Below are 13,456 nucleotides of genomic sequence, written 5' to 3'. Positions count from 1 at the left end.
GTCCGTCGAGTTGAAGAGCACTAAAGCTCATGTAAGTGTTGGCATCATAAAAAAATATTGAAAAGCAGTAGGCTTAGTCAGAACGTTATTCTTTCCGTTTTAAAAAGCAGTGCTCTTTTTTGCCCATGAATTAATAAGCAAGGAAGGCCGGTCAAAGGGTTATAGGCCGAGTAGAGATTGCTAGTTCAAGTCCGTGTTCCCCTCTCTCCACTTGTCTTTCCTCTCTTCAGGCAGGAGAGTTGTGCAGGTCAGCGGAGTGCCACTGAGGTTCCTTAGACAGACTTCAACTTTCATGTCATAGTTCATGATGTAGCTGGATTGCTGTTTGTATGGACGTGAAATAAAACTACAGCTCCAGCTTGATTTCTAAAGTGTGTGACAGCACAAACCCATCAAAAGGAAGTACAGGATGTTGAATCTCTGTCACCCCAGTTCCTGTAACAAGATGGTTCTCAAGGTGATTCTCGACCGTGGTGCGTTTTTTGTCGTTGCGAAGACCGGGAGTGTTCTCTCCCATGTTTTCCAGGTATCTCCTCAATGACACTGTTCAAAGTTGTAAAACTCGGACCATGCTCCAGTTAAGTGTGAATGTGAACACGGTGGGGTGGAATGATGACGTACATAAAGACAACTTCTCCCTCACTTAGATGATTACTGGGGCCCTGAGTGTGTCATGTTCATCATCTCTCTTTCTTAACCAATCTCCCTCCTTTCTTCTGTTCTGTGCTGTTCTGTGCCCCTCTCGTGTTTCACTGTCTGTACAACTGGGTAACCATGAGGTGTGAAATGGATTTTTTTTTTTCTTATCCCAACTCCCTGAGATACCCAAGAAAGGGATCACGGCCAGGGATCAGCTATTATTGACAGCGACCCCGTAGCAATTAGAGTTAGGTGCCTTGCTCAAGGGTCGACGGATTTTTCATCTTATGAGCTCGGGGATTCAAACTAGTAACCTTTTGTGATTAGTAACCTTTTGGTTACAGGCCCAACACTCTATACCCTAGGCTACCTTTCTCCCTCACTCCTTCTCTCCCTCCTCACCTCCCTCTTTCCTCCTCTCTCTCCCCTCCCTCTTTCTAACTACTCTTACATCTCTCACAGGTCCGGTCACCAATGCCCTCATCATCCCTGCCCCTGCCAACATGTTCCTTTCTGACAGCCGCCCGGGCATCCCCCTGCCCCGCTTCAGCCGGCACCTCAACCCTCTAGTGCAGGCTGAGAGCACTGAGACTGGAGGAGTGTGCCTGTGGCTGCCCCCCCCCCCCCCCACACAGGTTAGTCACAATCCCGTAGGTACCCATGGTCACCACCCATGTTAGTCACAGCCCCGTAGGTACCCAATGTACACCACCCAGGTTAGTCACAGCCCCGTAGGTACCAATGTTCACAACCCAGGTTAGTCACAGGCCCGTAGGTACCCATGTACACCACCCAGGTTAGTCACAGCCGGTAGGTACCCATGTACACCACGCAGGTTAGTCACAGCCCCGTAGGTACCCATGTACACCACCCAGGTTAGTCACAGCCCCGTAGGTACCCATGTACACAACCCAGGTTAGTCACAGCCCCATAGGTACCCATGTACACAACCCAGGTTAGTCACAGCCCCGTAGGTACCCATGTACACCACCCAGGTTAGTCACAGCCCCGTAGGTACCCATGGTCACCACCCAGGTTAGTCACAGCCCCGTAGGTACCCATGTACAACACCCAAGGCTCGTCCTTGACTCAGGTTTGCTAATTAGCATCATGATAGGCTTTTGCTCTGTTAACAACTAAGATGGCATTGAAAGGTACAGTAATGAGAAGGTAAGGTATCTAATCTGTAGTTGGTTGGTTGTTATTAATAAGCAGCTGTCCCATCACTGATATCACAGGATGATGATAAGCAGTTTATTTACATACCTGGTGTCAATCAATCCATGCCTTAAGGGGATTAGAATTGTAAGCATATGTATAGTAAGAATCTGTATATGCTTACTGTAGGTAACTTTCCTTCTCCCCGTAACCACCCACTCTAAATGAACGGCTGCAGTATGGTGACGAGACAGCTGTTTGTGCCGCACGTAATCCTAGCAGTGTCAAAATCAATTACACAGGGCTAAATGAAATGGTAATGGAGCGGTCTCTGAGTTACCTACCACCTGCTCACTCAGTTTCTACCCTTCGCGTACCACTGTGCTGGCATAGTTTTTTCCCCTCCTATCGCTCTCCCCTTCCCTCGCTTTCTCTCTCTGAGGTCGCTTATTTCCATAATGGCTAATCTCGGAGCTGCTGGGAATATAACTGTCGCTGTCGAGAAATGAGCTTTTCCCCTGTGCTCCAAAAGCCAAAGAAACACAGAGAATGATTACAAAACATATATTAATAGGAATTCCAAAAAACAATAATTCCGTCGTACCCCCGGGGCATGGCCAACATCACAAAAATACTCTTTCTGATCAGGCGCTGTGCTGTGTGCAAATGACTCAGAGAAGGATAACTTTTTAGTTGTCTTTGTTATTTTCTTTCTTCTGGAATATGCATGCATGGGTCTGTGTGAGTGCCGAATGTGCTGCTACACTGCAGAGAGTGGAGGAGTCATTCCACTGGCAGACACTGTGTTTGGCGGCGGTGGCTTGCCCTCAGATGAACCAGGGCCGGTTTGGCCCAGGGAAGAGAGAAAGAAAGCCCATTAGCGAGTTGGCTGTCTGGGGTGAAGGGTCAGGGGGAGGCAGGGGAGATGGAGAGCCCTAGGGGCTGGGGTGGTTCCCTTGGGCTCCACTGGTAGGGTTGGGGTATCTCCATGTAAGGATAATTGGACAGTTCCTCTGGAGTAGGGGCACAGTACTTGGTTCAAGGGAATATTAAGCAAATGGATAGATAACGCAAATAGCGATAGGAAGGGTTTTCTTTCTCTCATTGAGGAGAAGCTGAGGGAAGCTGTCGGGGGGGGGGGGGGGATTGACCTGCGAGTCCTCACACATTGACTGACTTCAGCCTCATTCTGTGCACACAGTGTTGAGTATCGGGGATAGGTTCCCCCCCCCAAACGGTTAGTTTTGAAACAGAAAAGCCAAAAACAACATACTTGTCTTGTTAGACAATATAAACAAAAAGTTAAGTATTTTTGCCGACTGCCAGACAGAAGCTGAAAAGTAACAATGGGCAGGATATCAGTGATAATTAGAAACATTTGAGCTACTTTGGCCTGCATTCAGCATCGACATTCCAGATATTCTTTCGAAATTTAACAAGCCAGGATATAATCTACGAGTTTGATGCTGGGTGAGACTGTGTCCCAGTTCAAAATGGAGGTCTACCATGTGAAGCAGAGGGGTGTTGTGTCTTTGGCTATGCTGGATTAAGTGATATGACATGCTATTCTATAAAATAATTTCTCCGTAATTAATATTACCTGATTGAGCTAATCATGTAAATGTGATTAACTAGAGAGTCGGGCACCACAAAATAATATTTACAGAGCTGTTATCTTCCGAATAAACTCTTAAAGACCTAGTAATATTTTACATCAATAGCAGTCAATATTAATCGTCATCTTAATTCAGTCTCATCTGAAAGTTATAAATTCTTGGTTATCTGCACCGGTTACCTGGCTAACAAGTTGAACCAGCAATACAAAATTGGGTTTAATTATTTATTTACTAAATACCTAACTAATCACACACAATTACACATACACATAATTAAATCACAACTTGATTACGAATTACGTCATAAAGGGAAACGTCCCTAGCGGGCGGAACAGATATGACAGCTGGTTACACAAAGAAAAGGGACTGGGTTTGAGTGAAAGATCGGGAAGACTGAGGAACAAAGGGCAAAGCTGTGCTATCGTAAATACAGTCTTATGCATTCTAAATTACCGCCCATTTGGAAAAGGAAAATGCAATAAATATTTACTCTGAGCTGCGCTTCAGTAGGTTGGTGGTAGATGGAAGGCCGTGTTGCCCAACCGAGTCCTTTGTCCCTTGAAGAATGTCTCTGCTGGTAAATTTAATACGTTGTAGTAATGTCGTTGTGTGGTAGACAGGATACTCTGTCTGTTCCTTCCTAACCCTCATTTGCAGCGGCTGTTGCTAACTCAACGGCTAGGAGGTATCACTTCTGTAGTGAATAAGAGTTCAAAGTTCATACCATTCGCAACCAAAGCTCACGCTGATGTTGACTTCGTTCTGTAGTTACTATCTGAACCATTCTGACATCGGACCGTCGTCCTCGGAACAGGAGGTTACATTGTCGTCAAGGGCTTATATAGGAAGGGAGAGGGGGGCGTGTTTGAAAAGTTGTATAGCCCATGTCCCTTCACAGGGGCGGGCCACTGATTGAGCAGAGCCCCATCTTATGAAAACCCAAATCTCACATTTTAGAAGCTAAAATCACATTTCATCCCATCACGAATGATTTCATATTCAAACATTTAAATTGAACAACAGTTCCAGGTGAATTCCAGGTGAATCCAAACAGAGGCTGATCTACATGGGTAGGCAGCTTGAAGATGGCAAGACACTGGAACACTGACATCAACAAAGGTAACACTATCTACCTTAAACTCTGCTCTGTGTTAGAGGTGGCTGAAAACAACTGAGCGTCATCGACTTGAGACATGAAACTCATAAAGTATGAAAAGCAGTCAATATACAGTACCAGTCAAAAGTTTGGAGACACCTATTCATTCAAGGGTTTTTCTTTATTTTTACTATTTTCTAAATTGTAGAACATCACAACTATGAAATAACACATATGCAATTATGCAGTAACCAAAAAAGTGTTTAACAAATCAAAATATATTTTATATTTGAGATTCTTTAAAGTAGCCACCCTTTGCCTTGATGATAGCTTTCCACACTCTTTGCATTCTCTCAACCAGCTTCATGAGGTAGTCACCTGGAATGAAAGTCCATATTATGGCAAGAACAACTCAAATAAGCAAAGGGAAATGACAGTCCATCATTACTTTAAGACATGAAGGACAGTCAATCTGGAAAATTTCAAGAACGGTGAAAGTTTCTTAAAGTGCAGTTGCAAAAACCATCGAGCACAATGATGAAACTGGCTCTCATGAGGACCGCCACAGGAAAGGAAGACCTAGAGTTACCTCTGCTGCAGAGGATAAGTTCATTAGATTTACCAGCCTCAGAAATTGCAGCCCAAATAAATGCTTCACAGAGTTCAAGTAACAGACATATCTCATCATCAACTGTTCAGAGGAGACCGTGTGATTCAGGCCTTCGTGGTCGTATTGCTGCAAAGATAACCTTAAAATAACCTGATTATTTTCAATTATAGTTTTTAATTGTTGTATTCTGGCCTGTTTTTCCTCCCATTCTCCCACCTTGATTTTTACGAACCTGTGTTTTTTATGATAAATAGATAGCTACCTCAGAAGACCTCCCCTGGAGATAGCCTGCACTCCCTCTAGTTTTGTCTTAGGATTTTGGACCCTCCCTAAAACACTTAATCGAGCAGGCCTTTCTAATCGACCTGGCCCGGGTATCCTGGAAGGATATTGACCTCATTCCGTCAGTAGAGGATGCCTGGTTATTCTTTAAAAGTGCTTTCCTCACCATCTTAAATAAGCATGCCCCGTTCAAAAAATGTAGAACCAGGAACAGATATAGCCCTTGATTCACTCCAGACCTGACTGCCCTTGACCAGCACAAAAACATCCTGTGGCGTACTGCATTAGCACCGAATAGCCCCCGCGATATGCAACTTTTCAGGGAAGTTAGGAACAGGCAGTTAGGAAAGCAAAGGCTAGCTTTTTCAAACAGAAATTTGCATCCTGTAGCACACACTTCAAAATGTTCTAGGACACTGTGAAATCCATTTAGAATAAGAGCACCTCCTCCCAGCTGCCCACAGCACTGAGGCTAGGAAACACTGTCACCACCGATAAATCCACGATAATTGAGAATTTCAATAAGCATTTTTCTACGGCTGTGCATGCTTTCCACCTGGCTACACCTAGCCTGATCAACAGCCCTGCACCCCCACAGCAACTTGCACAAGCCTCCCCCATTTCTCCTTCACCCAAATCCAGATAGCTGATGTTCTGAGAGAGATGCAAAATCTGGACCCCTACAAATCAGCGGGGCTAGACAATCTGGACCCTCTCTTTCTAAAATTATCAGCTGAAATAGTTGCAAACCCTATTACTTGCCTGTTCAACCTTTCTTTCATATTGTCTGAGATCCCCACAGATTGGAAAGCTGCCGCGGTCATCCCCCTCTTCAAAGGGGGAAACACTCTAGACCCAAACTGCTACAGACCTATATCAATCCTACCCTGCCTTTCTAAGGTCTTCGAAAGGCAAGTTAACAAACTGATCACCAACCATTTTGAATCCCACCGGACCTTCTCCGCTATGCAATCTGGTTTCTGAGCTGGCCATGGGTGCACCTCGGCCACGCTCAAGGTCCTAAACGATATCATAACCGCCGTCGATAAGAGACATTACTGTGCAGCCGTATTCATCGACCTGGCCAAGGCTTTCGACTCTGTCAATCACCACATTCTTATCGGCAGACTCAACATTCTTGGTTTCTCTAATGACTGTCTCGCCTGGTTCACCTACTACTTCTCAGACAGAATACAGTGTGTCAAATCAGAGGGCCTGTTGTCCGGACCTCTGGCAGTCTCTATGAGGGTGCCGCAGGGTTCAATTCTCGGGCCAACTCTTTTCTCTGTATACATCAATGATGTTGCTCTTGCTGATTGTGATTCTCTGATCCACTTCTACGCAGACGACACCATTCTGTATACTTCTGGCCCTTCTTTGGACACTGTGTTAACCAACCTCCAGACGAGCTTCAATGCCATACAACTCTCCTTCCGACTCTCTCCAACTCTCCTCCTAAATGCATGCTCTTCAACCGATCGCTGCCTCCACCTTTCCACCCGTCCAGCATCACTACTCTGGACGGTTCTGACTTAGAATATGTGGACAACTACAAATACCTAGGTGTCTGGCTAGACTGTAAACTCTCCTTCCAGACTCACAGTAAGCATCTCCAATCCCCCAAAAGATCTAGAATCGGCTTCCTATTTCTCAACAAAGCATCCTTCACTCATGCTGCCAAACATACCCTCGTAAAAATGACTACCGATCCTTGACTTCGGCGATGTCATTTACAAAATAGCCTCCTACACTCTACTCAGCAAAGTGGATGCAGTCTGTCACAGGTGTCACAGGCCGGCTCATAGCCTGTGGCAAGAATGAGGGGACACGAACAACAGGTATAGGCCAATCAAAAAGGTTCTTTATTGTAAACCAAAACTATTAACTTTAAACAAAGAAAAGGGAATGAGGTGTGAAAGTATCATAATGTAAGGTGTATGTAAAGTGCAGGGATGCGCGAATCTGTGTGTGTGAATGACTAAGTGAAAACTATGCAAAACTACAAACAAACAAACAAAACAGGATCATACCTGGAGGAACAGAGGGAGAGAGAGACGAGTGATTAGTGAAGCAGTTTATATACCCTGAGCCCAGGTGACTCCAATCACTAACGACCCTCCTCTGCCTGCAGGAGGAACTGCCCCTGCACTGCAGAGGAGCCGTGACACAGGGCCATCCGTTCTGCCACCAAAGCCCCATATACTACCCACCACTGCGACCTGTATGCTCTCGTTGGCTGGCCCTCGCTTCATATTCGTCGCCAAACCCACTTGCTCCAGGTCATCTACAAGTCTCTGCTAGGTAAAGCCCCGCCTTATCTCAGCTCACTGGTCACCATAGCAGCACCCACCCGTAGCACGCTCTCCAGCAGGTACAGTGCCTTGTGAAAGTATTCGGCCCCCTTGAACTTTGAACTTTTGCCACATTTCAGGCTTCAAACATAAAGATATAAAACTGTATTTTTTTGTGAAGAATCAACAACAAGTGGGACACAATCATGAAGTGGAACGACATTTATTGGATATTTCAAACTTTTTTAACAAATCAAAAACTGAAAAATTGGGCGTGCAAAATTATTCAGCCCCCTTAAGTTAATACTTTGTAGCGCCACCTTTTGCTGCGATTACAGCTGTAAGTCGCTTGGGGTATGTCTCTATCAGTTTTACACATCGAGAGACTGAAATTTTTTCCCATTCCTCCTTGCAAAACAGCTTGAGCTCAGTGAGGTTGGATGGAGAGCATTTGTGAACAGCAGTTTTCAGTTCTTTCCACAGATTCTCGATTGGATTCAGGTCTGGACTTTGACTTGGCCATTCTAACACCTGGATATGTTTATTTTTGAACCATTCCATTGTAGATTTTGCTTTATGTTTTGGATCATTGTCTTGTTGGAAGACAAATCTCCGTCCCAGTCTCAGGTCTTTTGCAGACTCCATCAGGTTTTCTTCCAGAATGGTCCTGTATTTGGCTCCATCCATCTTCCCATCAATTTTAACCATCTTCCCTGTCCCTGCTGAAGAAAAGCAGGCCCAAACCATGATGCTGCCACCACCATGTTTGACAGTGGTTATGGTGTGTTCAGGGTGATGAGCTGTGTTGCTTTTACGCCAAACATAACGTTTTGCATTGTTGCCAAAAAGTTCAATTTTGGTTTCATCTGACCAGAGCACCTTCTTCCACATGTTTGGTGTGTCTCCCAGGTGGCTTGTGGCAAACTTTAAACAACACTTTTTATGGATATCTTTAAGAAATGGCTTTCTTCTTGCCACTCTTCCATAAAGGCCAGATTTGTGCAATATACGACTGATTGTTGTCCTATGGACAGAGTGTCCCACCTCAGCTGTAGATCTCTGCAGTTCATCCAGAGTGATCATGGGCCTCTTGGCTGCATCTCTGATCAGTCTTCTCCTTGTATGAGCTGAAAGTTTAGAGGGACGGCCAGGTCTTGGTAGATTGCAGTGGTCTGATACTCCTTCCATTTCAATATTATCGCTTGCACAGTGCTCCTTGGGATGTTCAAAGCTTGGGAAATCTTTTTGTATCCAAATCCGGCTTTAAACTTCTTCACAACAGTATCTCGGACCTGCCTGGTGTGTTCCTTGTTCTTCATGATGCTCTCTGCGCTTTTAACGGACCTCTGAGACAATCACAGTGCAGGTGCATTTATACGGAGACTTGATTACACACAGGTGGATTGTATTTATCATCATTAGTCATTTAGGTCAACATTGGATCATTCAGAGATCCTCACTGAACTTCTGGAGAGAGTTTGCTGCACTGAAAGTAAAGGGGCTGAATAATTTTGCACGCCCAATTTTTCAGTTTTTGATTTGTTAAAAAAGTTTGAAATATCCAATAAATGTTGTTCCACTTCATGATTGTGTCCCACTTGTTGTTGATTCTTCACAAAAAAATACAGTTTTATATCTTTATGTTTGAAGCCTGAAATGTGGCAAAAGGTCGCAAAGTTCAAGGGGGCCGAATACTTTCGCAAGGCACTGTATATTTCACTGGTCACACCCAAAGCCAATTCCTCCTTCGGCCACCTTTCCTTCCAGTTCTCTGCTGCCAAAGACTGGAACTAACTGCAAAAATCACTGAAGCTGGAGACTCATATCTCCCTCACTAACTTTAAGCACCAGCTGTCCGAGCAGCTCACAGATCACTGCACCTGTACATAGCCCATCTGTAAATAGCCCACCCGTAAGTAGCCCACCCAACTACCTCACCCCCATACTGTTATTTATTTTATTTATTTTGCTCCTTTGCACCTCAGTATCTCTACTTGCACACTCATGTTCTACTCATCTATCACTCCAGTGTTTAATTGCTATATTGTAATTATTTCGCCACTATGGCCTATTTATTGCCTTATCTGCCTAATCTTACCTCATTTGTACACACTGTATGTAGACTTTTTCTATTGTATTGTTGACTGTATGTTTGTTTATTCCATGTGTAACTCTGTGTTGTTTGTGTCACACTGCTTTGCTTTATCTTGGCCAGGTAGCAGTTGTAAATGAAAACTATTTCTCAACTAGCCTACCTGCCTCTTAGGGATAGGCGGGACGCAAATGTCTCAACTGGCCAATTGCCAAGGAAAATGCAGAGCGCCAGATACAAATAAAATACTATAAAATTAAATCACGCATGTAAGATACTCAATTAAAGCTACACTCGTTGTGTATCCAGCCAACAGTTCAGATTTTAAAAATTATTTTTGGCGAAAGCATAAGAAGCTATTATCTGATAGCCTGCACCATCTGCACCAGCAGTAAACAAAGGAGTTAGCATATTTCAACCCTGCAGGCGCTACACAAAACGCTGAAATAAAATATAAAACATGCAATACCTTTGACGAGCTTATTTTGTTGGCACTCCAATGTGTCCCATAAACATCACAATTGCTCCTTTTGTTCGATTAATTCCGTCCATATATATATCCAAAATGTCCATTTATAAAGCGTGTTTGATCCAGAAAAAAACAGCTTACAAAAAACGCAACGTTTGCCAAAAGATTTCAAACTACTTTTGTAATACAACTTTAGGTATTTTTAAACTTTAATAATCGATCAAATTGTAGACGGGGCAATCTGTATTCAATACAGGAAAGAAAACAAACCAGCGCTGCTTTTCACGTCTTGCACAACTCACAAAAGTGTCCCCAGTTCCTAGTTGGCCTACTTCTTCATTGCACAAAGGAATAACCTCAACCAAATTCCAAAGACTGGTGACATCCACTGGAAGCGGTAGGAACTGAAAACAGGTTCCTATGAAATATCCCTTGGCAAAGACAATTCAGGGAACAGAGAGGGGAAAGAAGAAAAAAAAATCTGAACAGTTAGTCCTCGGGGTTTTGCCTGCTACATAAGTTCTGTTATACTCACAGACATGATTCAAACAGTTTTAGAAACTTCAGAGTGTTTTCTATCCAAATCTACGAATAATATGCATATCTTATAGTCTTGGCATGATTAGCAGGAAGTTGAAATTGGTCACGCTATTTATCCAAATGTGAAAATTCTGCCCCCTAGCCCCAATAAATAAATATATATATATATATTTTTTTTTATGATTTTATTAGGATCCCTGTTAGCTGTTGCAACGCTTGGAGACTACTGCTCTACACCACCGTGCATAACTCGTGGGCGTCCCACCTTCGCACCTGAACCCTTCCCTCCTCCGTTTCACTGTATTGTCCATCCGTATCAGCTTTATCAACCCGCGCTGTAAAATAAAGGAACACAGTTAGGTGAGGTGTCAGTGGGCGGGGCAGTAAATTGCAGAGGGATCTGCTCCGGCACTCTGTAAATCAGGGGAGCTCGATCACGCCCCTTCTATAGGATAGGCCAAATAATGGCTTCATTGCTAATCAGTGTATGAGCAGGCCATGATCAACATTGACCCTGTAGAACCGGATACTTGAGGTGCATAAAAGCGTATACCCGTCTGGGGGTGTGCACATACACATACTTCAATATCATGATATTGATAATCAATATCAGACTATTTGTATTATGATGAGGATTAAATAGCAGGTGTAAGCAAGCAAACACATGGGCCCAGGGTTGCTTAGATTACTGTCAGAATCAATACTGATGCGCTCACACACACACAGAGAGACTTGTCATTCAACCACTTCTGGACATTACATTTACATTTAAGTCATTTAGCAGACGCTCTTATCCAGAGCGACTTACAAATTGGTGCATTCACCTTATGACCTCCAGTGGGACAGTAGTGCATCTAAATCTTTTCAGGGGGAGGGGGGGTGAGAGGGATTACTTTATCCTATCCTAGGTATTCCTTAAAGAGGTGGGGTTTCAGGTGTCTCCGGAAGGTGGTGATTGACTCCGCTGTCCTGGCGTCGTGAGGGAGTTTGTTCCACCATTGGGGGGCCAGAGCAGCGAACAGTTTTGACTGGGCTGAGCGGGAACTGTACTTCCTCAGTGGTAGGGAGGCGAGCAGGCCAGAGGTGGATGAACGCAGTGCCCTTGTTTGGGTGTAGGGCCTGATCAGAGCCTGGAGGTACTGAGGTGCCGTTCCCCTCACAGCTCCGTAGGCAAGCACCATGGTCTTGTAGCGGATGCGAGCTTCAACTGGAAGCCAGTGGAGGGAGCGGAGGAGCGGGGTGACGTGAGAGAACTTGGGAAGGTTGAACACCAGACGGGCTGCGGCGTTCTGGATGAGTTGTAGGGGTTTAATGGCACAGGCAGGGAGCCCAGCCAACAGCGAGTTGCAGTAATCCAGACGGGAGATGACAAGTGCCTGGATTAGGACCTGCGCCGCTGGACATGGCCTGTGCACCTTCTTTGACTGTATGTTTTCTCTCTCCTTAGGCCCTAAATGAGACCTATTTGGAGAAAGCAGACAAACTCTACTCCCTAATGACTGCCGTAACAGACAAGGTAAGTGGGCAGGTGGATGCAGAACGTACGCCATTAAACAATACAGTGCCCCTTAGATGTTATTTCAAAATGTTATCTGTGCATTGGTCAATATATTTAGGAGTTCCCTATTAATATTAGTGAGCAGGTCAACATCACCGCAGGGGGTCATGTGACTTGCGATTATAGAGCACGTCATGTTCTAAGGGTGTTAAAGATGTAATATAACGGCTGTGTAAATGTTCCGTATGCGTAGTCACTGTAGGTTAACATTCTCAAATCAAATTATTTTGCTCACATACCCATATTTAGCAGATGTTATTGCGGGTGTAGCGAAATGCTTGTGTTCCTAGCTCCAACAGTGCAGTAGTATCTAACAATTAACAACAATACACAAATCTAAAAGAATGTAATTAAGAAATATATAAATATTAGGACAAGCAATGTCGGAGTGTCATTGACTAAATACAGTAGAATAGAAACTGCTTTTCTCATCTCATATGAGTATACTGTGTGTAAACATTATTAAAGTGACTAGCGTTCCATTATTAAAGTGGCCAGTGATTCCATGTCTATGTATATAGGGCAGCATCGGGTGCTGTAGGGGTCCTGGAGGGCATGCAGTGTGCCATTGGTGATGCTTTGGGCAGACTGTACTACCCTCTGGAGAGCCCTGCGGTTGCAGGTGGTGCAGTTGCTGTACCAGGCAGTGATACAGCCCGACAGAATGCTCTCAATTGTGCATCTGTTCAAGTTTCTGAGGGTCACCTTTCCACAGGCTCAGCTGAAGGATCTTCATTTTGACCCTTGAACTCCTCACAGCATTGCTTGCTCTTTACTCACCGACCTCTCCAAAGGCCACGAGAAGAAAATACAACTGTGATTAGTCTATCGGTTAGACAGGGGTTGCCAGTTAGAATCCCAAGTCTGATGGGGAAAAGATCTGTCTGGAAGTGAGCTGGCAACCGTTGGGTTGCTGTTATCGAATTCTAGATGCCATTGTCTGCCATTGTGCCCTTGAGCAAGGCACTTAAACCCCCACAACAACTGCTCCACCAGTGTGGCAGCCCTCTGCTCCTACCTGTATGTGTCTTTCAGAAGGGTTGGGATAAAAAAATAAGTCACATTTCAGTTAGACCTTGTGTACAATTGATGAATAAAGTAATCT

General features: G+C 44.4%; 1 pseudogene; it reads left to right on the top strand.

Moving 5' to 3' along the window:
- Positions 1 to 13,456, top strand: part of LOC115109768 (WD repeat-containing protein 18-like) — an 88,735-nt pseudogene that overhangs the window by 71,455 nt on the left and 3,824 nt on the right.

This window comes from Oncorhynchus nerka, linkage group LG25, assembly GCF_034236695.1.
Source record: "Oncorhynchus nerka isolate Pitt River linkage group LG25, Oner_Uvic_2.0, whole genome shotgun sequence".
Taxonomy (NCBI): Eukaryota; Metazoa; Chordata; class Actinopteri; order Salmoniformes; family Salmonidae; genus Oncorhynchus; species Oncorhynchus nerka.
The sequence above is the reverse complement of the archived record's forward strand: the minus strand, read 5'-3'. Positions and strand labels throughout refer to the sequence as shown.